At 41.0% G+C, this 22,727-nt stretch overlaps 1 long non-coding RNA gene across 1 annotated transcript in view; it reads right to left on the reverse strand.

The window, feature by feature from the left end:
- The window catches only part of LOC138748601 (uncharacterized), a 55,290-nt gene extending 33,969 nt beyond the window's left edge, over nt 1-21,321 (reverse strand). Inside the window, exons 1-2 of the long non-coding RNA XR_011348184.1 lie at nt 21,220-21,321; nt 18,432-18,555 (exon numbers count right to left, since the gene is read on the reverse strand). This is a non-coding gene — a long non-coding RNA (uncharacterized lncRNA). The remainder of the gene's footprint in view (nt 1-18,431; nt 18,556-21,219) is intronic.
- Between the last annotated feature and the right edge of the window lie 1,406 nt (nt 21,322-22,727).

A 22,727-nucleotide genomic window follows, 5' to 3' on the forward strand; every position in this document is an offset into this window, starting at 1 on the left:
TATAACCTCACTAGCACATGGCACGGGTAGCAATCCTGAGATCATAACCCTGGAAGTCTTATCCTTCAACCTAGTGCCTAATCCCCTGAGCTCTCCTTGCAGGACCTCCTCACCCTTCCTACCCACATCATTGGTCCCTACATGGACCACGACATCTGGCTGCAGACCCTCCCTCCTGACAATGCTATTGAACTCAATCTGAGGTAACTCAGACCCTGGCACCAGCAAGGCAACATACCATCCAGGATACTTGATCTCTTCCACAGAACCTCTTATCTGCCCCCCTTACTATGGAATCACTTATCACTATAGGTCACTTCTTCTCCTCCCTTCCCTTCTTAACCACAGGACCAGACTCCCCACCAGAGACCTGATTGTCATGGCTTGTCCCTGGAAGCTCATTCCTCCTCCAATAGTATCCAAAATGGCATGCTTGTTATTGAGGGGAACTGTCACAGGGTGCCCCGCAATGCTTGCCTGTTCCCTTTCCCTTGACTGTCACTCATCTACCCTCCTTCTGCCTACTAGGTGTGAGAGTGTCTCTGGAACTCCTTTCTACCACCCTGTCTGCCCCCAAATGAACTAGAGTTCATCCAACTCCAATTCCTTAACTCAACTTGTCAGGAGCTGCAGCTAGATGCACATCACACAGATGAAGTCATCAGGGATACCGCTGGCTTCCTTGATGACCCAAATTCTGCAAGAGGAGCATCCCCCAGCCTTGGCTGCCATTCCCACTTTTTATGACTCGAGGGAAAAAAACCTGCCCTTACCTGTGTCTTCCTGCGAATCCTTTCTGTTCCCCGAATAGTTTGGCCCTTTTTTTACTTCAACTCCTGCACCAAAGCCATTCCACACTGACTCAGGCTACATAGTCCCTGAGTTCCATAGTGTGTTCAGGTCACCTGACTTCAATTGCCCTTCAACTGTTGAACTCAATTGCCCAATCAACTGCTTCTCTTCACCTGTTGAATTCCATTGCACAATCAACTGCACCAGTGGCCCAGATTTAGCAGGATTTGTATGTTCTCCCTGCATTTGCATTGGGTTTTTTTTCCCCCCGGGTGCTCCGGTTTCTTCCCACTCTTCAAAATGTACAGGGGTTGTAGATTAATTATAGTATTTGGGCACCACCAGTTCATGGCTGGAAGGGCGTGTTATTGTGTTATATGTCTAAATTTTTTAAAAACAACAAAAAAGTTAAAATACTGCAAGAATAGCCAATAAGATCGTCATGGTTATCCCTCCAGGTCAAACATAATGGTCTTTGTTCCATTGATCTATTTATGGGTTTTCAAGTCCAATCTTGGAAAGCGGCCCACAGAGCAAAGACGCCTCTGTGTGTATTTGTTTAACGTGTACTTAATGTTGCACTCCAAGAAGTACATGAGACTTCACAAATCAAACAATTCCAATGGCATGAAAGCCACAAAGATTGGAGCTGATTGATTTGTTGCACCCTTCATTCGCCTTCACAGCTGTTGAGTTCGAAGTAACTTCATCCATCGTTGAGATCTTGGTTGGATTGTTCTTTTTCAGGGACCTCACTCTCAACCTTACTGCCATGAGTGGCCCTACCAGGAGTGTAGATCCAGATGGCATCACTTTCGGGATCTCAGGACCACACAAGCTTCTCCACCACTACAAGGTGACAATCCAAGGAGAAGGCCAGTAAGGTACACGTGGAAGAAAGAAATAAGTCATGCTCAAAAAGATCTGAATACAGCATCTTTCCACAGCAATGAGACGGCTGAATTGACTGCTAAAACAACTTCCATGAGGGGAACAGCCACGGGGTGCCCCACACAGCCTGCCTATTCCCTTTCTGTTTCCCATCTACCTTCCTCCTGCCTTCTAGGTATAATAGATAGGTGTTTTAGGTGTGGTAACTCCTGTCTATCACCCCCTCCACCCCCTGAATGATCCACAGTTCCTCCAACTCCAATTCCTTAACTTGGGTTATCAGGAGCTGCAGCTGGATGCTCTTCTTGCAGATGAAGTCATCAGGGATACTGCTGGCTTCCCTGATTACCCACATTTTGCAATGGCTGCCATTCCCACTCTCTATGATTAGATATATATATCGAAATATATGATATCAAAAAAACCTGCTTACCTGTGGCTACCTGTTGAATCCTTTTTGTTCCTCGAATAGAGTGGCTCTTTCTGACTTAACATTGTATGGAAATTAATTTTTAGTAGTCAAACACTGATCCTAGCCTCATGATCCATTTGCACTTCAATAATGGTGAACATCATTCATTTCTCCCTTGTTCCAACAGCAAAAAAATGGTGCCACTGTTTACAAATAGTACAGATGTTCTCTTAAACTACATACAGCAAATTCTCTGTTATCTGGAATTCAAGCAATCAGGCAGCCTCAAGCAACTGGCAAAAAAAGTGCAAATAAATAAATAAGTAGATTGAAATAAATTAAAAGTTAAATATGTTTTAAACTGTAAAAGTAAATGTTCTTTAATGTAATATATAAATATTTACTGAAGATGGGAGCAAATATTTACCCAGTGGAGTGCCATGGTCATGCTATTTGAATAAAGTTGTGTTTGAATAAAATAATGTCGCCCAGGATGAAGAGCTGGTTGATGCCACTAGCTGATGGCTGCCTGCTTAATGAGAGCTCCCATCTTTATTATTATTTTTATGAAGTATATTAGTAAGGCTTTTTCTGTAAACTTGAGGGAGGGGAGGTTAATTATCTGTAATGTTATTGTTCATCTTTTGGGCAGTTCCATGGAGATGCAGTTAAATGTTTTCACAGAATGTCGCTGAAAATAAAGTAAAATTCTTTAAGGTTTATATATTCATGTAAGTTAAGTTTGTTCAGTGTAAGTACAGTACAATATTTTTGTCCTTTAAACCGTTTATTCTTAATGTTGGTATATTAATTAAGCTTTGTTAGAGTAAGTCTCAAGCAACCAGAAAATTTGCATATACAGCACATAGGTGCTGAACATTGGGGAACATTGTATATCAAAGAAAATTCATCACAAATTAAGATTACTGACTAAAATATATGCTATCTAGTAAATGAAGAATTTTACTTCAGATTTCCTTGGCAAAATGTACTCTTATCAGATTGGTTCCAAATACCCTAGCAAAATTAAAATATTGTCAACATTGCACGTGACATTTAGCATGCTCAGAATCAAAACTCTTACAATTTCTTCAGTATCAGCCAGGTCTTTACTGCAAATTCTGGCATTTCATTTGATTTCTCATGCATATACAGCATTTTATTCCCTTGGGGCTTGAATTCCAAAGCACAAACACCCACAATCTCCACGCCACTGCTTTGTCATATGAACAATGATCCCAACCATCAGAATAAGGGTCACCAGAAAACTGACAAAATAAAATGAGGCATCTGCCTTCTTAAATGGAAATTACTTGCAATTGAGAGTTTCCACAATTCACTATGCTTTTTGGTACTGCAGAATAATAATCATGCAAAATGATAATCCCAGAAACATTTTCTGAGACACCTCAATGCTAATATCAAATGCAACACTTGTTTCTTATTTTTAAGAAGGATGAATCAATTTCTCTTAAAAACCCAAATGATTCTTGTGATGTCATTCAGCATTTTCATTTACTAAAACAAAAATGTTTTATTTTTTCCCCCAAATGTTTCTTCCCCACCATATTTGACCTGTAGCTAATTATGTCCCACTGATCGTGTATAGATACTATTGTAGTTAACAAAGATATAAATTAGCTTTATGAATTGACAAATCACCTACTGAATCACATTGTAAGCTCCAGTAATTCATTGTTGTGGCCAGTTGAAAACCACTGCCTTTAATAAAAGATGGTTTGTTCTAGCTCTACCCCAGTTCAAGTGCCTTTACAGCCACATTACGTAAGTCTCCACACACAGCATTGGCAAAAGGGAAAGAGGTTGTTGTTTGTGAGAGCATTAGAATAATAAATCAACATAAAGAAGTTGGAGAATGGAACATTTCAAGTTGAAACGTGTAGAAAAAACAGCTATGATGATGGCAAGCAGTAGATGTGCTAGCCATGTCCATTTTCAATGTCCTCTGCACACTCTCAAAAGCATCCACGTCTTTCCTGTGATGAAGTGACCAGAACTCAACACAGTATTTCAAGTGGAGTCTAACCAAGGTCTTATGTAGCTATTGCATGATGTCTCTAGAACTCAATCCCATGATTAATCAAGGCCAACACACCACATTCCTTCTTCACAATACTGTCAACCTGTATGTCCATAATGTCCTGTCAAATTGGACCCCAAGATCCCTCAGCTCATCCATGCTGCTCAGAATCCTCCCATTTACATTGTATTCTGCCTTCAAATTTGACCTACTGAAATTAAATATTTCACACTTTTCTGAGTTAAACTCCATCATCCACTTCTCAGACCAGCTCTGCTTCCTATCAATGCCCCTTTATAATCTCTGGCAACCCTCCAGACCATCCATAACACCACCCACTTTTGTGTCATCTGCAAAATTACTAACCCACCTTTCCACTTCCTCATCCAGGGCATTTAAACATCACAAAAAGTAGGGGTCCCAGAACAGATCCCCAGGGAAACCACTGGTCACCAACCTCCATGCACAATACGGTCCATCTACAACTACCCTCTGCCTCCTATGGGCACAAAGCAAGGCCTTCTTGGATTCCATGCCTCCTTACTTTAAAGATGAGCCTTACATGGAGAACCTTATCAAATACCTTACTGAAATCCATATACATTACATCCACCTCTCAATCTTCAATATTCTTTGGTATATCTTCAAAAATTTCAATGAGGCTCATGAGGCATGACCTTTCCCTGACTATCCCTAATCAGATTATGCCTCTTTAAATGCTTGTAGGATGTTCTCCATTAGCTTGCCCATTATTGAAGTAAGACTCATTGGTCCATCATTTCCTGGGTTAATCACTACTCCCTTTTTTGAACAGGGAAACCACATTTGCAACCCTCCAATCCTTCTCGTTCCCAGTGATGATGTGAAGATCTTCGCCAGTGGTTCAGCAATCTTTTCCATCGCTTCCCATAGTACCCTTGAATAGATTTCATCTGATCCTGGCAACATATGAAAACTTTCAGTCTTTTAGTGCTACAAATTATCTCCAGGGGTATTGTTTGAGAATATGGCCATTTCAGTGACACCTCAAAAAATATTGAGGATAATAAGATGACATATACAATCTGGAACGAGAGAAAATTAAATGTCACCATAAAAATATTGATGTCAGCATAATCTTTTGACATTTTTACAGTCAGGCATTAAGGGACTGTATGGTGCGCAGACTGGCTGATGAGTAAATTCATGTGAAAATATTTAATGTCGTGGATCTAATTTTCAATAGAACATAGAGAATGTACCCAGCTGTACATTCCCCAGTCCTCAAGGTTCTGTTATGGAGAGGGTCAAGAACTTCAAATTCCTGGGTGTTAACATCTCCGAGGATCTGTCCTGGAGCCTCCATGTTGATGTTGGCAGCTATCCTTTGTGAGGTGTCTGAGGAGATTCAGTATGTCACTGAAGACTCTTGTAAACTTCTACAGGTGTACCTTGAGACCATTCTGGCTGGTTGCATCACTGCCTCGTATGGAGGTGCCAACTGTCAGGACAAGAATAAACTCCAGGGGGTTGTTAACTTGGCCTGCAACATCACAGGCACCAGACTTCACTCCATCGACGACATCTACATGAGGCGGGGGTCTTAAAAAAGTACCCTCTATCGTCAAGACCCCCACCACCCAGGCCATGCCCTCTTCACGCTGCTACCATCGGGAAAAAAGGTACAGGAGCTTAAAGATGAGCACTCTACAACACAAGGACAGCTTCTTCCCCACTGCCATCAGATTCCTGAATAATCAATGAACCAAAGAGACTGCCTTACTTTTCATGCACTATTTTTTTTAATAGTTATGTTATAATATGAATGTTTGCTCTATGACGCTGCCGCAAAACACCGGATTTCATGACTTGTTCATGACAATAAATTCTGATTCTGTAGGAAGATGTGCCAGTATGGAAACGACACGTAAAAACAAGTTGGTTTTGCTCAGGGTGCAATCTCAAGCAATTAAAAAGCTCATATCAATGTCTCTTTTGCTATTTACATGCTCACAGAAAGTACTATTAGTATTAAATTCTTGACCAAGAAGAAAAGTGGAAAGTAGGCAAGCAGCAGCCACGGAAGGGAGCTATACTTACTGAAGTACAGCTCCTACCTTATGCAACCCTGAGAATTAAGGGCATATTTATTGCCTTGGATGTCAATTTAAAAATGATCGTACAACCATTTATCATTATTTCAACTTTGGAATGGTCATGCTGTGTCTGAAGAGGCAGCTGATTGCTTGTTAATGGGATGTGACTTTCACAGCAGTCCCTTTATACAAGCACATAATAAATATGCTGCTATATATGCAGTGGTAGATCAGGATGGTTATTGTAGATTCTTCATGAGATAGTGTACTCAGTCTGGAAGGACAGCTGGTAAGAATCTTGAACATCTACACAAACAGTGGATTCTGTTGAGGGCTGGCTATTGGCATTCAACAATGATTAGATGATCATCTGTAGTGTTGGCGTGACATTCAAGATCTTTCAGCACAGTTAATATATCGATGACTTCTGAAATTGTTGGACAAATGGCTCATATTTAAATCTGCCAAGGAGTTGACCACATTATCCGCCGTGATTGGATCCCTATGCCCTTTATCCACAGGTGAATTTTAAAAAGCTACAGATACTGGAGGGTTATGAAATATTCAGTATAGTGATCTCACAGACAAATAAAACCATACAAGCATCTAAAGAGTTTTTTCTATCGATCTCATTAGAACGTTTTGCAAAATTGATAGTTTCTTGAGTCTTAAGCAAACTAGAATTTCCCCGTAATAATATGTAGCTGAATGTGGACTCGGAAAACCAAAGCTGTTGCATCATAATAAGCATGAAGGACTTTATACCTAGACTAAACTCCCACATGACATATTGCATCAATTCAGCCTGAGAGATATTCCAATAAGTAATAAATAAAATGCTACAAGGAATCCCTAGAACATTTAATGTATTATATGGAAAAAAGATGGTAGCTGTGTTGAATGTGAAAGGACTGACTAATGTCATGGAACTTCATTCTTCCCCTGGGATATTTCATTCTGAAATTACAATTTGAATTTTCTATAATTTGGAGCAATGGCATTGAACACAGTCCAAAGGTCAGCCGGGGTTTAATGAAATTGGAGATGTACATCTTGTTGAGAGCCAAACAAAATAGGAAATTGTTACTTGTCCATTTTGACTTCAGAAAGTCATCTCAGCTGCTGTGTGATTGCTTCCAATTATGGGATGGGTTCAGTTGATACATAAATATATATCTATATATATGCCTGCCACATTGACCACCGCCAGTGGGCTGATATCGCCTCAAACCGTGCATCTTGGCGCCTCACAGTTTGGCGGGCAGCAACCTCCTTTGAAGAAGACCGCAGAGCCTACCTCACTGACAAAAGGCAAAGGAGGAAAAACCCAACACCCAACCCCAATCCACCAATTTTCCCCTGCAACCACTGCAATCGTGTCTGCCTGTCCCGCATCGGACTTGTCAGCCACAAACGAGCCTGCAGCTGACGTGGACTTTTTACCCCCTCCATAAATCTTCGTCCGCGAAGCCAAGCAAAAGATATATCTATATAGATATATATCTTGGAATTAAGCAATGAACTACCAATTGCAAAGATTTCATAATAGAGAATGCATCGATCAAAGTGGCTCTGGCCTATTTTTGTGGGATTACTTGTTTTCAGAAAATTATGATGGAAAATATTTTGTTTTGATAACAGACTATAAAACTGCTGTTGATAAATTTTGGATGACAACTGACTATTTTAAAGATGATGGCTGCAAGATTGCAACACCAGACAATACTTCTGCACTCCACTAATTTTTGCACATTGAAGTGGATTGCTATTTTAGTTGACAGTTAATGTTTATGTGATGAGGTGAAAAGTGTTAGTTTTCTCCAATTACAAATTCTTGCTGGATGATTTTCTGGTGACAGCTGAAGAATTGGGAGAAAAGTCCATAAAAATGATCTCTTGAAACAGGCAGATCAGTTGATCAGAATGTGGTGAATCTGAACTGGGAGGAAGAAGGGCAGACTCTTTTGCAGGGGACATGATGAATTGATGAAGAATAATGAATGCCTGAAGGGAGGCCACAGATTAAAATTCCAAGGCACCATAGCCAGGTATACAAAAGGATCCCCAAGCCCAGCATGTCATAGTTGTATATGTGAAGATAGCAACCAGAGCTGACTTGTATTAGCCTAGTATTAATCGGAAAATCAAAAATCTGATAAAAGTTCAACATTCAATGTCAAAACTACAGACCAAAGTTATCCATCAGGTAGACCTTGCTGTTTTTAATCAGCTAAAAACAGGTGACTTTTTCCATGTTTATTGTCACTCAAGGGGATGTTGCCAGTGCAATATGTGGTGCAAACCATAGACGGTAAGGTTTGCTTTTGTAATCCATGTGCACCCGAAGAAGTGATTACCATTATCAATACACAATTCACATCATTGAGCTTTATAAAGTCTTCTATTCCAATGGGAACTGACACATTAACATTAACAGAGGACATCTACTGAGGACACAGAACAATTGGTTCGTACAGAAAGAGCAGGCATAGCTGAGACACATGCAGGTACCCATGGCTACCCCTCTGTAGGCTATGTGGAGCAGTTCATGTGACAAGCTTACATAGGGAAGGGTCCTCAACTCCTCCTCTGGTACATCAACGACTACTTTAGTGTTGGATCATACACTCAAGATGAGCTGTCAAATTTATTCACTTTGCTGCCAACGTCCATTCTAAACTCAAATTTACTTGGTCCATCTCTGGCAACGCTCCCCCTTTTCTCAATTTCCCAGTCTCCATCTTGGGAGACAAACTCTCGATAGATAGATATCTCCGAAAAACCCACCAATTTCTACAGCTACCTCGACGATACCTCTTCACACTCCATCTTCTATAAGGACTCCATTCCATTCTCTCAATTCATCCATCACTGTCGCACCTACTCCCAGGAAGAGGTTTTCCATGCCAAATCATCAGAGATGTCCTCCTCCTTCAAACAACGTGGCTTCTCCTCCAAAACCATCAACTCACCCCTCATTCACATATCCTTCATTACCCACACATTTAACCTGGCCCCCTCCGCTCCCATACGCAACAAGGACAGGATTCCCCTTGTCCTAACCTACCACTCCACCAGCTTCCACATACAATATATCATCCTCTGCCATTTCTGCCACCGACCATCTGATCCCATCACCAGACACATATTTCTCTCTCCTTCCCTCTCTACCTTCCGCAGGGACTGTTCCCTCCATTACTCCCTTGTCCACTCCTCCCTTCCCAGCAATTGCCCCTTGGCACCTACCCCTGTGACTGCAGGAGGTGCTCCACTTGCACTTACTCCTCCTTTCTACACACCATTTAGGGCCCCAAACAGTCCTTCCAAGTGAAGCAGCACTTTACTTGTGAATCAGAAGGGGTCATCTACTGCATCTGTTGCTTCTGTTGTGATCTCATCTACATCAGTGAGCCTGGACACAGACTGCTTCATTGAGCACCTCAGCTCTGTCTGCCGTAATAGCAGGAATCTCCTAGTGGCCACCCATTTCAATTCCCTGCCCAATTCCCTTGCCATCATGTTTGTCCAAGATCTTATGCACTGCCAGACTGGGACAACTTGGAGGAACAAGATCTCATATTCTGTCTGGGCACCCTACAACTGGATGGCATTAACATCGACTTCTCTGGATTCTGTAAGGTCCCTTCATCCCATATGTCTCCTTTCCTCTAGCTCTCCTCCTCCCCCCCCCAACTTTTTCCTCTGTCTCCTGTCTCCTCCCCCAATTAATTCTCACCTTTTCTCTCTCCTGTCCTCTTATCTTATCCAATTTATACCTTTTGTCTGTACTCCTTCACTCCCATTCTCTTTTCACCAGTCTTGTAATACATACATCTGTCTGTCTTTTACTCATTACCTTGAGAAAGGGCTCAGGCCCGAAAAGTCAGTACTAAATCTTTACTTCCAATGCATACTGCGAGACCAGCTGATTCCTCCAACAGTTTTGTATTTTACCACAGACACAAGGGTTGAATGGATACATATTGCATTTATGGGCAAGAGTGGGATTCTTGCTGATGGGAGAGTGACAAAAAGATTATAAGTTTCCAAGCTCTGGTTACATTTCAGTTAGCTATAGATGAATAGGTTTTATACTGAGTTTAAATTCTGGATCTGATTTGACTGAGAGAACTCCAATCATTAGGTTAAAGGATTTTCAAGATGGGGCCATTGGAAGACCAATATCCACAATGAGCATGGATATCAAGAGCCAAAAATTATACAGTGGAACCAGATGATGGATGTGAAATGTTTACTAGATTTTCTTTTCTTTGGCTTGGCTTCGCGGACGAAGATTTATGGAGGAGGTAAAAATCCACGTCAGCTGCAGGCTCGTTTGTGGCTGACAAGTCCGATGCGGGACAGGCAGACACGGTTGCAGCGGCTGCAGGGGAAAATTGGTGGGTTGGGGTTGGGTGTTGGGTTTTTCCTCCTTTGCCTTTTGTCAGTGAGGTGGGCTCTGCGGTCTTCTTCAAAGGAGGTTGCTGCTCGCCAAACTGTGAGGCACCAAGATGCACGGTTTGAGGCGAGATCAGCCCACTGGCGGTGGTCAATGTGGCAGGCACCAAGAGATTTCTTTAGGCAGTCCTTGTACCTTTTCTTTGGTGCACCTCTGTCTCGGTGGCCAGTGGAGAGCTCGCCATATAACACGATCTTGGGAAGGCGATGGTCCTCCATTCTGGAGACGTGACCCACCCAGCGCAGCTGGATCTTCAGCAGCGTGGACTCGATGCTGTCGACCTCTGCCATCTCGAGTACTTCGACGTTAGGGATGAAGTCGCTCCAATGAATGTTGAGGATGGAGCGGAGACAACGCTGGTGGAAGCGTTCTAGTAGCCGTAGGTGATGCCGGTAGAGGACCCATGATTCGGAGCCGAACAGGAGTGTGGATATGACAATGGCTCTGTATACGCTTATCTTTGTGAGGTTTTTCAGTTGGTTGTTTTTCCAGACTCTTTTGTGTAGTCTTCCAAAGGCGCTCTTTGCCTTGGCGAGTCTGTTGTCTATCTCGTTGTCGATCCTTGCATTAATGCAAGTGCATAACACTCAAAGGGATAGTTCTGGAGAATACAAGGTACATTTAAGATAGAAGAATTATTAGAGTTCAAAAATCAGAGCACAGGGTATTTATAGGGAGGCACAAAAAGCTTTTGACAAAATGGGCAAAGCATAACCTACAAGAAGAGGTGGTCCACTGGAATGAAGAACACCAAATGAATCCGCTGAAGAGCTTCATTTTATTCTAAATAGTTGAATTTGTAAAAATATATTTGTATATAATGAAATGAATGTACATTTTCTTAAATGTTGACAACTCAGTTGATTGTATGGGGTTATTTCCTTTTAACGAACAAGTTGTTTAAACAATATATGTAGCTTAACGAACTAGGCATGCCACATGATATGACTCTGACAATATATTGCATCCAGGCACCAGTGTTCAATTAAAAAGGACCACTTTTAGTAAAGAATGTCTGCTTTCACACATTTTCAACAACACTCAAAAAAAAACATACCCCAAACAAAACATCCTTAACATCACTGATGCAGCCTAAGGAACTAGGTACTGCAATTGGCAGAGACAGTTGTCACAAATATTTGGCCTGTGGTAATATTTTTTATATCCAGCTCTGTTAATAATGCAGGCTTCCCAAGGTTGCAAGGAAAATAAAATGGCAATTAATATTACTTTCAGCCAGGGACATGTTATAATGTGACTTTTTACACAAAATGATATTCAAACTGCCAACTTCAGTCAATTGCTTAGGAGAAAGAACTAAGGATATTTTTAAGTTTGTTTAGATACACAAAACCATTTAAAAAAAAGCATGTTAAGTGCTGATGGAATACAAGCATTTCTTCTTCTTTGGCTTGGCTTCGTGGACTAAGATTTATGGAGGGGGTAAATGTCCACGTCAGCTGCAGGCTCGTTTGTGGCTGACAAGTCCGATGCGGGACAGGCAGACACGGTTGCAGCGGTTGCAGGGGAAAATTGGATCAGAATCAGAAATTATTGTCATGAACATGTCATGAATTCATTGTTTTGGAGTAACATCACAGGGAAAACATTTGTATAAACCAAATTTCAAAATAAATAAAAGAGTGCAAGACAACGAAAAAAAGGAAGTGAGGTAGTGTCTGCAGTTCATTGTTCATTCAGGAATCTGATGGCAGAGAGCAAGAAGCTGACCTTGTGCCACTAAGTGCTCATCTTCAGGCTCCTGTACCTTTTTCCAATGGTAAGAGAATGAAAAGGTGGAGGGGGTCCTCGAGGATAGAGGCCACTTTCTTAAGACACCACCTCTAGCAGATGTCCTTGACAGAGTGAAGACTGGTGCCTGTGATGTCGCAGGACAAGTTAACAACCCTACGGAGTTATTTCCCATTCTGTGCATTGCCACCTCCACACCAGAGTGATGCATATCAAGTGTAACCGCTCGTGACCCTTGCTCATGCTTGCATCGACATGGAGACTCCAGAACAGATCCTCAGAGATGTTGACAACCAGGAATTTGAAGTTATTTATCCTTTCCAATGCTGACCCCTCGATAAGGACTGGTTCACGTTCTGCTGATTTCCTCCTGGTCGACAATCATCTGCTTGGTTTTTATAGCATTGAGTGTAATGTTGCTGTAGTGACACCACTCAACTAGCTGATCTATCTCCCTCCTGTACGCTTCCTCATTGCGGTCTGTGATTTTGCTGACAACCATAGTGTCATCAGCCAATTTGCAGATAGCATTTGAATTGTGTGGAGTAAATACGTATCCTTGAGGTGGTCATGTGTTGATCTTCAGTGAGGAGGAGATGTTGTTTCCAATTCATACTGATTGTGGTCAAGGATCCAGTTGCAGAGGGGAGTGCAGAGGCCCAGGGTTTGGAACTTGTTGACCAGCACTGAGGGAATAATGGTATTGAAGGCTGAGCTGTAGTCGATAAAGAGTAGCCAGATGTACAAGTTGCTGCTGTCTTGGTAATCCAGAGCTGAGAGGCGAGTCAGTGACATTGTGTCTGCTGTGGAGTGATTATGACGTTAGAGTCCAGACCTTTACTTAGGTACATGTTAATTCTGGCCATGACCAACCTCCCAAAGCACTTCATATGGTAGATGTGAGTGCTACTGGGCGATAGCTGTTGAGGCAGATCACTCTGCTCTTATTGGGCACTGGGACGACGGATGCCTTTTTGAAGCATGTGGGAACCTCTGACTGCAGTAGTGAAGTGAGAGAATGAAATCATCCATGAACACTCTGGCTAGTTAGTTGGCACAGATTTTCAGTACCCTGCCATCAGAGTTTGAAACCTCGTGAGGGTTCACCCTCTTGAATGATGTTCTAACATCAGCCTCAGAGACAGATACCACAGGGTCATCAGCCTTTGCAGGGATTCTTGTAGGGACTTGAAGCAACCATAGAAGATGTTCAACTCATCGGGTAGTGAAGCATCATAGCCATTTATAGTATTCAACCTTGCTTTGTAGGATGTAATGGCCTGCAATCCCCGCATTGTTGGCGAGTATCTGCCTTCTGCAGATCTACCTGGACTTCTTGTATAAATCTAGATCACAGGCCTCAAACACCCTTGATCTTGCCCTCAACAGGTTGTGAATCTTCTGATTCATCCAAGGCTTTTGGTTGAGGAACTCCAGCTACATGTGTATGAGTAAACACTCATCCACATAGGTCTCGATGGAATCAGTAAAGCATTGCATATTCATTCAAGTCTAAGGGCAAGTCCTTAAATATGGTCTAATTCACTGATTCAATCCAATCCTGCAGGCGCTCCTCCTCCTCCTCCGTTGACCATACTTCCTTTCATCGTCTGCACATATTTATCACCTATTTACTTTCTCATCATATCAGAGTATTCACGGTGGCCAGTGGTGCACCAAAGAAAAGGTACAAGGACTGCCTAAAGAAATCTCTTGGTGCCTGCCACATTGACCACCGCCAGTGGGCTGATAACGCCTCAAACCGTGCATCTTGGCGCCTCACAGTTTGGCGAGCAGCAACCTCCTTTGAAGAAGACCGCAGAGCCCACCTCACTGACAAAAGGCAAAGGAGGAAAAACCCAACACCCAACCCCAACCAACCAATTTTCCCCTGCAGCCGCTGCAACCGTGTCTGCCTGTCCCGCATCGGACTTGTCAGCCACAAACGAGCCTGCAGCTGACGTGGACTTTTTACCCCCTCCATAAATCTTCGTCCGCGAAGCCAAGCCAAAGACAAGAGACAAGATATCAGAGTATCAGAATGGAACAAGCTCTTTGGCCCAATTCGACCATGCTAATGAAACTGTCATTCTGGGCTACATCCATCCAGGTCCTTGCTATTCATAAATCTGTACAAAATTGTGCCCGCTTCTATTGTTTCCTCTGACTGCTCATTCAAAATACAGAGCGCAATTTGAGTGGTAAGATCGCCCCTCACTTAAATTTCTTCCCTTTCACCTCTCACCTCAAACTTATGCCTTCTAGTTCTAGAATCATCCACCCTGGGTGGGAAAATAAATAAATGAGCTTTCACTTTATCCATGGCTCTCATGATTTTATAAACTCTGTAAGATCATCCATCAGCCTCCTTCACTCGAGGGAATATCCACCCTCTCCATATAACTGAATCCCACCAGTCCTGACAACATCATGGTGAATCTCCTCTGCATCCCTTCCAAATTGATTGAAGTCCTTCAATAGATGAGTGGCTAGAACTGTCGTCTCATTAATGCCTTGTATAGCTGAATCATGAGGTCTCAATTTCTGTACTCAATACCTCTATCAATCAAGGCAAGCATCAAAAAGCTTTCTTCACCACTTTGACCACCCAAGATGCCACATTCAAGGAACTATGCACCTATACTCTTGGGACTCTGCTCTAAAGTACTCACCAGGTCTCTGCCATTCATGCCCTATCTGGGTTTGATTTACCAAAACTTAACACCTCACATTTTAGAAGCTCACATGACTCCTTCATTCTGAGGGAGACCACTATGCAAATTTTATTCCTGCCACCACATTGGGAATTTTGGACATTTTACTAACTCAGGCCTTGGTAACTACAAAACAGGTCTGAGGGCTACTATGACAGGAGAGAGCGAGAAAATTATTTATAGCTTCCTCCTAAGATTCTTGTCATCACAGAAGAAGGCCTTTAAATAATTCAATCAACTCCATGACACATGAGTAATGAGAACAGTAAAGACTATGGAACCAGACAATATCATTTTTGTAATATGAGGCCATGGCTTTAGCTGCACAAATTCAGTTATGACATTGGCTCCATTCTGACCATTTGGAAAGAGTGCTCAGATTTTCAAAGATCAGGACATATTAATCAACTAGTTACCACTGGGTCTACTTTTAATCATGATCGAGAAATGGAAAATAGAGTTAATACTGCTTTCAAGTGATTCCAACTCACAAGGAACCCAGTTATCAATGCTATTTTGATGTACCCAGGACCATTTTGTTCCAGACCTCATTACAGCTTTGCTTCAAATGTGAACCAAAAAGTAGAATTCCAATCACTTTGATTATCACCTGCTCAAAAATCCGAACCTTTGTTCTCATTAATGTTAACAGCTTTGACATTCAACTCTAGTGCAAGGTATGATGGAGCTGAACTGCAGCATTAAATAATGTTACATTAAAACTTAAGATTGCACAATTCTTTGAGTACATACATACATACATTTTCAAGGGTACAAGGCCACCTTGCACTAGCATCAATCATCATGTAAAGTATACTTAAAACCGCTAAAACTTGGACCACCTCACAAGCCACAAAGAATTTATGCATGGATCCTCTCCCTAGATATTTATATTTGCCATCACTTTCTCTAGTTCTATATTCATTTTGTCACTCTTTCAATAAATTCATCCAAACTCTCCAGTGACATGCAGCATTTTATTTGTGTACTGCTGCTTTAAGGTAATACAGCAGGGGTGGCCAAACAGCGGCTCGCGAGCCACATGCGGCTCTTTGACCTTTAATATGCAGCTCATGGAAAATTTGAATATTCTAGAAATTTCGACCCCGTCCAACTAATTTTGTAAGGTGGAAATCTGATTAAAATATCTCTAATTTTTTGGTTTACCTTTTTTTACATATTTGTGTCTTTATGATTACTGAAACTAATACAAATTAACAGTTTAAGAACTGCAAGGCATGAATAAATATTACAGCATTTAATATGCATTTCTTAAAATTTATATAAAATTTTTGTAACAAAATGTGTATGTAACAATAAAAACGTATGTGTGAATTTTGTTCATGTCCTGCGACTCGCAAGCGTCTGAGCCGAGAAGCTGTCTGCTCCAGCTGGAGACTCCATATTTTCACATTCTCAAGGGTGAAGGTGAGCAAACAGTTGTTCTACGGAGTGTGTTCTAAGCATTTGATACCCAGTTGTTGAGTGAATTGTCTAAGCTTTTGATACATTTTTTGACACTAATGAAGCCAGAGAATACAGGGATTAGACAGAAACGTGAGTGGCGGAACAGGCTGGAGAACTAATTCACAACACTGAGTTTTCAAATAAAATAGCACAGGCCCTGTGGTCAGTTAATTCTAGGCCACATTGTTTTTTTAATAACCTGCTTCCGTAATAATTAGTGCAATTAGGTTCTATGTAATTTTGGCTGTCGGGCAACTGTACAAATAGGTATTATATACAACATGTGGACACATTTAAAATAGTCTCATGATTCCCACTCCTAATTTTTCAATGACCGTTTCTGAGCCATCAATTAGCTAGTTCAATTAGCTAAAGGAACTTGTTTAAAAAGAGTTCAAAGTTCAAATTTATTATCAGATTAACAATAAATACAACCCTGAGATTATTTTTTCTGCGGGGATGTTTTCTACTTATAGGTAGTGCAAAAAAAATTGTACTCAGTTACATGACTAAAGTGAAAAAAAGTGCCAATAAACTGTCCAATGCATAAATTAAATTTAATAAATAATGTGAAAAGTAGGTGTCCTTAAATGAGTCTTTGATTGCATTTATGTTTAGGAGTCTGATGATGGACGGGTAGCAACTGCTCCTTTTAACCTGGGGATATGAGTCTTATGGCACCCATTTCCTGTTGGCAGCAGGAAGAACACATCATGTATTAGTTGGTGTGGATCCTTGATGATTACTGCTGTTCTCTGATGACAGCGTTCCTTGTAGATTTTCTCAATGGTGGGGAGAGTTTTGCTTGCGAGGTACTGGGTTGTTTCCACTACCTTTTGCAGAGCTTTCCACTCAGAGGTATTAGTGTTCCCATACCGGACTATGATGCAGCCAATTAGCACACTTTTCACTACACGTCTGTTGAATTGTGCAAAGGGTTTATCAATTTACCAAACTATTTCTTCATCCATCAACTTTAGAGTAGATGAAAATGTTTCCCCGTGTTAATGCACTTAAAATTTAAAAAAAACATTATTTGTTATTAATTATTACAACATTGTGAATTGTCAAGAAAGAGACCATGTAAAACTAATTGTTTGTAATGTTTAAATATTGGTAGTGACCTTAGCCCAGAAATATCAATTTGCAATAAAAAATGTGAGCATTTTTGGAATTTTCATCCTGTTTCTCCCTACACGAGGAACTAAAGCAACTGGGCATAAACAGTAATGCAAAGGAGCACCCATCACATTTTGATTTTGCCAATGCAAAATTGCATGATGCTAAGCTCACAAGCAGTGCAGACCTTACACGTAAAAGCAGTTCTTAAACAGAGGGTTGAGTCTAATACCAGACCAGTAATCTCAGGTCCATCTCCTTTCACATGAAGGATTCCTTTAAGCTTTCATTGCTGAGGTACTTAGGTCCCTCAATCATCTTCCAAATTAACTCTTACTTCCCACCACCATGAAATCATCACTGACCTTGAAATCGCTTGAATGTCTCCACAGCAGTTCTTCTCATTTTCCCTCTGTGAAGCTCACAAAACTTTCCCTTGCTCTCCACCACAACCCCCATCAAGTAACCAGTTAATTTCCTCTGATATTCTACTCTCTCCAGTGATGAACAAATGGCAGAACAATGGCTTTCCTGCAAGTTTCTTCATCCAAGATTTTATAGAACACTTTTCCCTGGGGATCTCTCACAAAATTAACATGAGTCCTCCATGCAACGTCATTAAAAGTGCATTAAAATTTATAGGCACCTGGCTTTAAGCCTGTTTTTCATGACCTATAAAAGTATAATTGCATTTACTTCTACAACTTACCTTGAAAAAAGGCTCAGGCCTGAAAGGTCGATAATATATCTTTATCTGTTATGAGGCTGGCTGTTCCTCCAACATTTCTGCGTTTTGACTTTCTTCTATAACTATCATCCCTGTGTTCCAGCCACTGCAATTAGACAGTTAAAAATGGGATATAAATAATGAGACATTTTAATTTAAAAAAATTTGGACATACAACACAGTAACAGGTCCTTCCGGTCCACGAGTCTCTGTCACCCCAATTAACCTACAACCCTCGTGTTTTGATGGGTGAGAGGAAACCAGAGTGCCTGGAGGAAACCCACACAGACATGGGGAGAATGGACAAACTCCTTATAGACAGTGCTTGAATCTAACCCAGGTCGCTGGTGCTGTAATAGCATTTTACTAACCACTACACTAACCGTGTGCCCCACTACATCTGACTGAACCCTGCTGTCTGATTGATCTACCACTACATGTCTCCTCACAAAGGACAATGCAGTTCTGCTGGCAAGTTTGGCTTACTTAAATAGTAATAATGGGAAATCTCACAGGGAATCCCTTTGCAAATTTCATACCCAACTTACAAAGCATATGATCATTCAATGAGCTCTTTAACCGGACCTGATATGCTTTCATATAAATGTGCATAAACTTTATTTCAAAATGATAATCAATTTAAATGCACATGAATACAGCATGGTGTGATTTCCCAACAATCATGCTGTGTAGTCTACTCGACCATCTGGATAGATATGAAGGCTGTACCTGCATTTAAGATCTTAAAGGAGCAGAACAAGATTTGTATATTTTTTACTTTCTGTTCAGCACACCTTTTTGCAGAATTTTGTTCTGCATTTACTTATTCTGTTTTTTTCAATTTATTTTCAGAACTTTTTTTGGTATGTGAAGGCAGAAAGAATAATATATCACCACAAAGCTAACCAATTGAAACTTTTATATAATTTTAACATTTAAAAAAACACTATAAGTGCCTGACATATAAAACTGTATGTACATTAAGTCATGTGTTGTGTTTTCAATTTGCCTTGGGGATTTAGAATAATTGAACCATCATGGAGTTGCGTGGGAGCCACCAAACTAAGTTAATGTTACTAAATGGAGATGAAGAGAGAGCAATTAGTAACTTCAGAGGTCGAACAGGAGGAAATGAGGTTTAATCAAGATTAGCAGATGTAAGAGATATTGAATCCACAATGAACCACATCTGTAGCTCTAACACATAAACTTGCTAATTATTTCTGAAATGGTGTTATGGTTGGAAAGGAGTTAACAACAGAGTTGTTCCATCTGCAGCGACCATACCTGTAGACAATTGGCATTAATATATGGTGCTGCCAATTGTAGTTCACTGTAGCAACCCAGAGTTTTCATTCAGCCCTTCAATCTCTTTTTCTCTAACTTTTCAACCTTCATTATTATTTTTACTTTTTTCCTGTATTAAACCAAGGCCCATCCATACATTGGCATATTGAATTGTAGCAAAAACTCAGAAATACTGGAGAAACTCAGCAGGTTTCGCAGCGTCCATAAGAGGTAAAGATACATTACTGAGATTTGGGGCCTGAGCCCTTCATCAAAGTGTGAGAAAAAAGTTGGTGAATAGGGAAGATTGGGAGGGGGAGGAGAACAGACTAACAGACAAAATATGTTACTTTGATCTGATAAGGAGAGGGGAAGTGAGAATTGTTGGAAGGGGGGACTTGATTTTGGCTCTGTGATAGGAGACAGAAGGAAAAGGGAAGAGAGAGAGAGAGTCAGACAAAGCTAGTGGAAAGGAGACAAGAAAAGGATTGGGGGGGCAACAGGCTAATGGAAACTTGAGAAGTTGATGTTAATGCAATCTGATTGTAGGGTGTCCAGGTGGAATACGAGGTGTAGATCCTCCAATTTGCAAGTGGTCTCAGTCTGGCAGCGCATGAGAACCTGGACAGTCATGTTGGCAAGGAAACGGGGTGGGAAATTGAAATGAGTTGCCACGCTATTGCAGCAGACAGAGCCCAGGTGCTCAATGAAGCAATCTCCCACTGTGTTCAGTCCCTTCATTGTAGAGGAGGCCACAACAGAAGCAACAGATGCAGTAGATAACTCCTGCAGATTCACAAATGAGGTGTTGGTTCACTTGAAAGGACTGTTTGGAGCCCCAAATAGTGTGGGGGAAGGAGGTAGGGATGCAAGCGTTAGGTGCCAAGGGGACAAATGATGGGAAAGAAGGAGTGGATGAAGCAGTTAAGAAGGAAGGAGCGGTCCTTGCAGAAGGTGGAGAGAGGCAGAGAAGGGAAGACGTGTCTGGTGGTGAGATCACGTAGTAGGTGGCAGAATTAGCTGAGAATAATATGTTGGATGCTGAGACTGGTGGAGTGGTAGGTGAGTACAAGGGGACTCTTGACCTTGTGTGTGGGGGTGATGTGCGGGTAATGAAGGATATACCGGTGAGGGCTAAGTTGATGGTGGTAAGGGGGGGGGGAGACAACTCTGATGATCTGGTTTGGAAGACCTTGTCCTGGGAGTAAATGCAACCGAGATGGAGGAACTGTGAGATAAGAATGGAATCTTTACAGGGAACAGGATGTGAAGAGGTGTAGTTGAGGTAACGGTGGGAGTTGGTGGGATTGTAGCAGATGTTTCTTGAGAGTATGTCAACCAAGATGGAGACTGAGAGAACAAGAACAGGGAGAGTGCTGCTAGAGATGGACCAAGTAAATTTGAGGTCAGGGTGGAAGTTGGCAGCAAAATGGATAAAACCATAAATGAATTATAGGAATGTTAAAAATGCAAACATTCTTACCTCCTGCCAGTTTTGCTGCCTTCATCAATTTTCACATCTGTGAGACCTAATCATGATTCCATGACTTTCTGATTTACTCAGCTTCCAATTTTCATCTCTGGTTTCTTTGCCTAAATTTCAAAATAATAAAAATAGTCCAAATGTTAAACCAGCATCAAAGCAAATTCATTAACATTCTGCTAATTTTTCCACTTTGAAGCAGACTTGACAAGACCTGTACATATAATCTGCATAATTCTGAAAATTTACCTCATCTCATTTTGTTGAAAATCTGTGAACTCGCTTCTTTAGTCGAACTTTAAAAAGCAAAAAAAAAGACTACATTTTGTAATAACCTTTCAGGGAATGTTTGGTCAATTGTCTCATCATCTTGTCTGTTCACTTAACAGTTGATTGGAATTAAGCACTTTTACATCTGTATTATGTTTAAGATTAGCGAAGAGTACAATAATATTTTGTGTGCACATCAGAAAAAATTATGGATGTAAAATATAAATTTGAAAAATTATGCTGTGTATTCTAGCTGGATAATTTCAGAAAGCCTTTACTATGTACTTATATTCCGTCAATGAAATATATTAATCCCTTGCTTCGAAATTAGAAATCAATATTTGATATTCAAACAGTTCAGTATTGCTAATCAAAAACAATTTAATTCAGTTAAAGTAAAAATAAACAACAGAAAACTTAAATGGGAGTAAGAACAGTTAAAGTTAATTCTTGTATTTTATCCTGTAAAGTTAGTTACATATCATCTGTAGGATCAGGGAACAATATTCTGTCTTTGTCAACCATCAATTAATTTGTGAAATGATACCCAAATTTCATTTCAATCCAGTTAGTTCCAAATGTAAGGCACAAAAACTGCTTAGATTCAATACTAATTTGATCAAATTATTATTAATTATAAGCACCAAAAGGACATTCATGCTAAGAAATTTAAAATTACAGAATATGTTATAGTGAGTGAATCTGTCAACCATCTTCTGCTGTGGAAGAGTCTCTGATTCCCACAGTGACATATTAGCCAACTCAGACCCACAAAACCAGAGTGGAAACAAGCTTATTTCGATCCTGAAGTGCCAGAAGTGGAAGCAGTGCCAGCAAAAAGATTCTCCTTCTCACTCCTTCCTATATATCGAGGGCTTCTTCTTTTGCTAACGATAAGACCAAATGGAATCTCAAGGAATAGAATTTCATCTTCTGTCTGCACACAGTGCTAACCTCCAGACTCAACTTCCTGTTTTCCTATCTGTATCAGGAGGGCCTTGGTCATCCATTTCTTTTAGACCTAGACCGCAGAGCCCACCTCACTGACAAAAGACAAAGGAGGAAAAACCCAACACCCAACCCCAACCAACCAATTTTCCCCTGCAACCGCTGCAACCGTGTCTGCCTGTCCCGCATCGGACTTGTCAGCCACAAACAAGCCTGCACCTGACGTGGACATTACCCCTCCATTAATCTTCGTCCGCAAAGCCAAGCCAAAGAAGAAAGAAGAAGAAGAC

Source organism: Narcine bancroftii, chromosome 13 (assembly GCF_036971445.1).
Source record: "Narcine bancroftii isolate sNarBan1 chromosome 13, sNarBan1.hap1, whole genome shotgun sequence".
In the NCBI taxonomy this organism is placed as follows: domain Eukaryota; kingdom Metazoa; phylum Chordata; class Chondrichthyes; order Torpediniformes; family Narcinidae; genus Narcine; species Narcine bancroftii.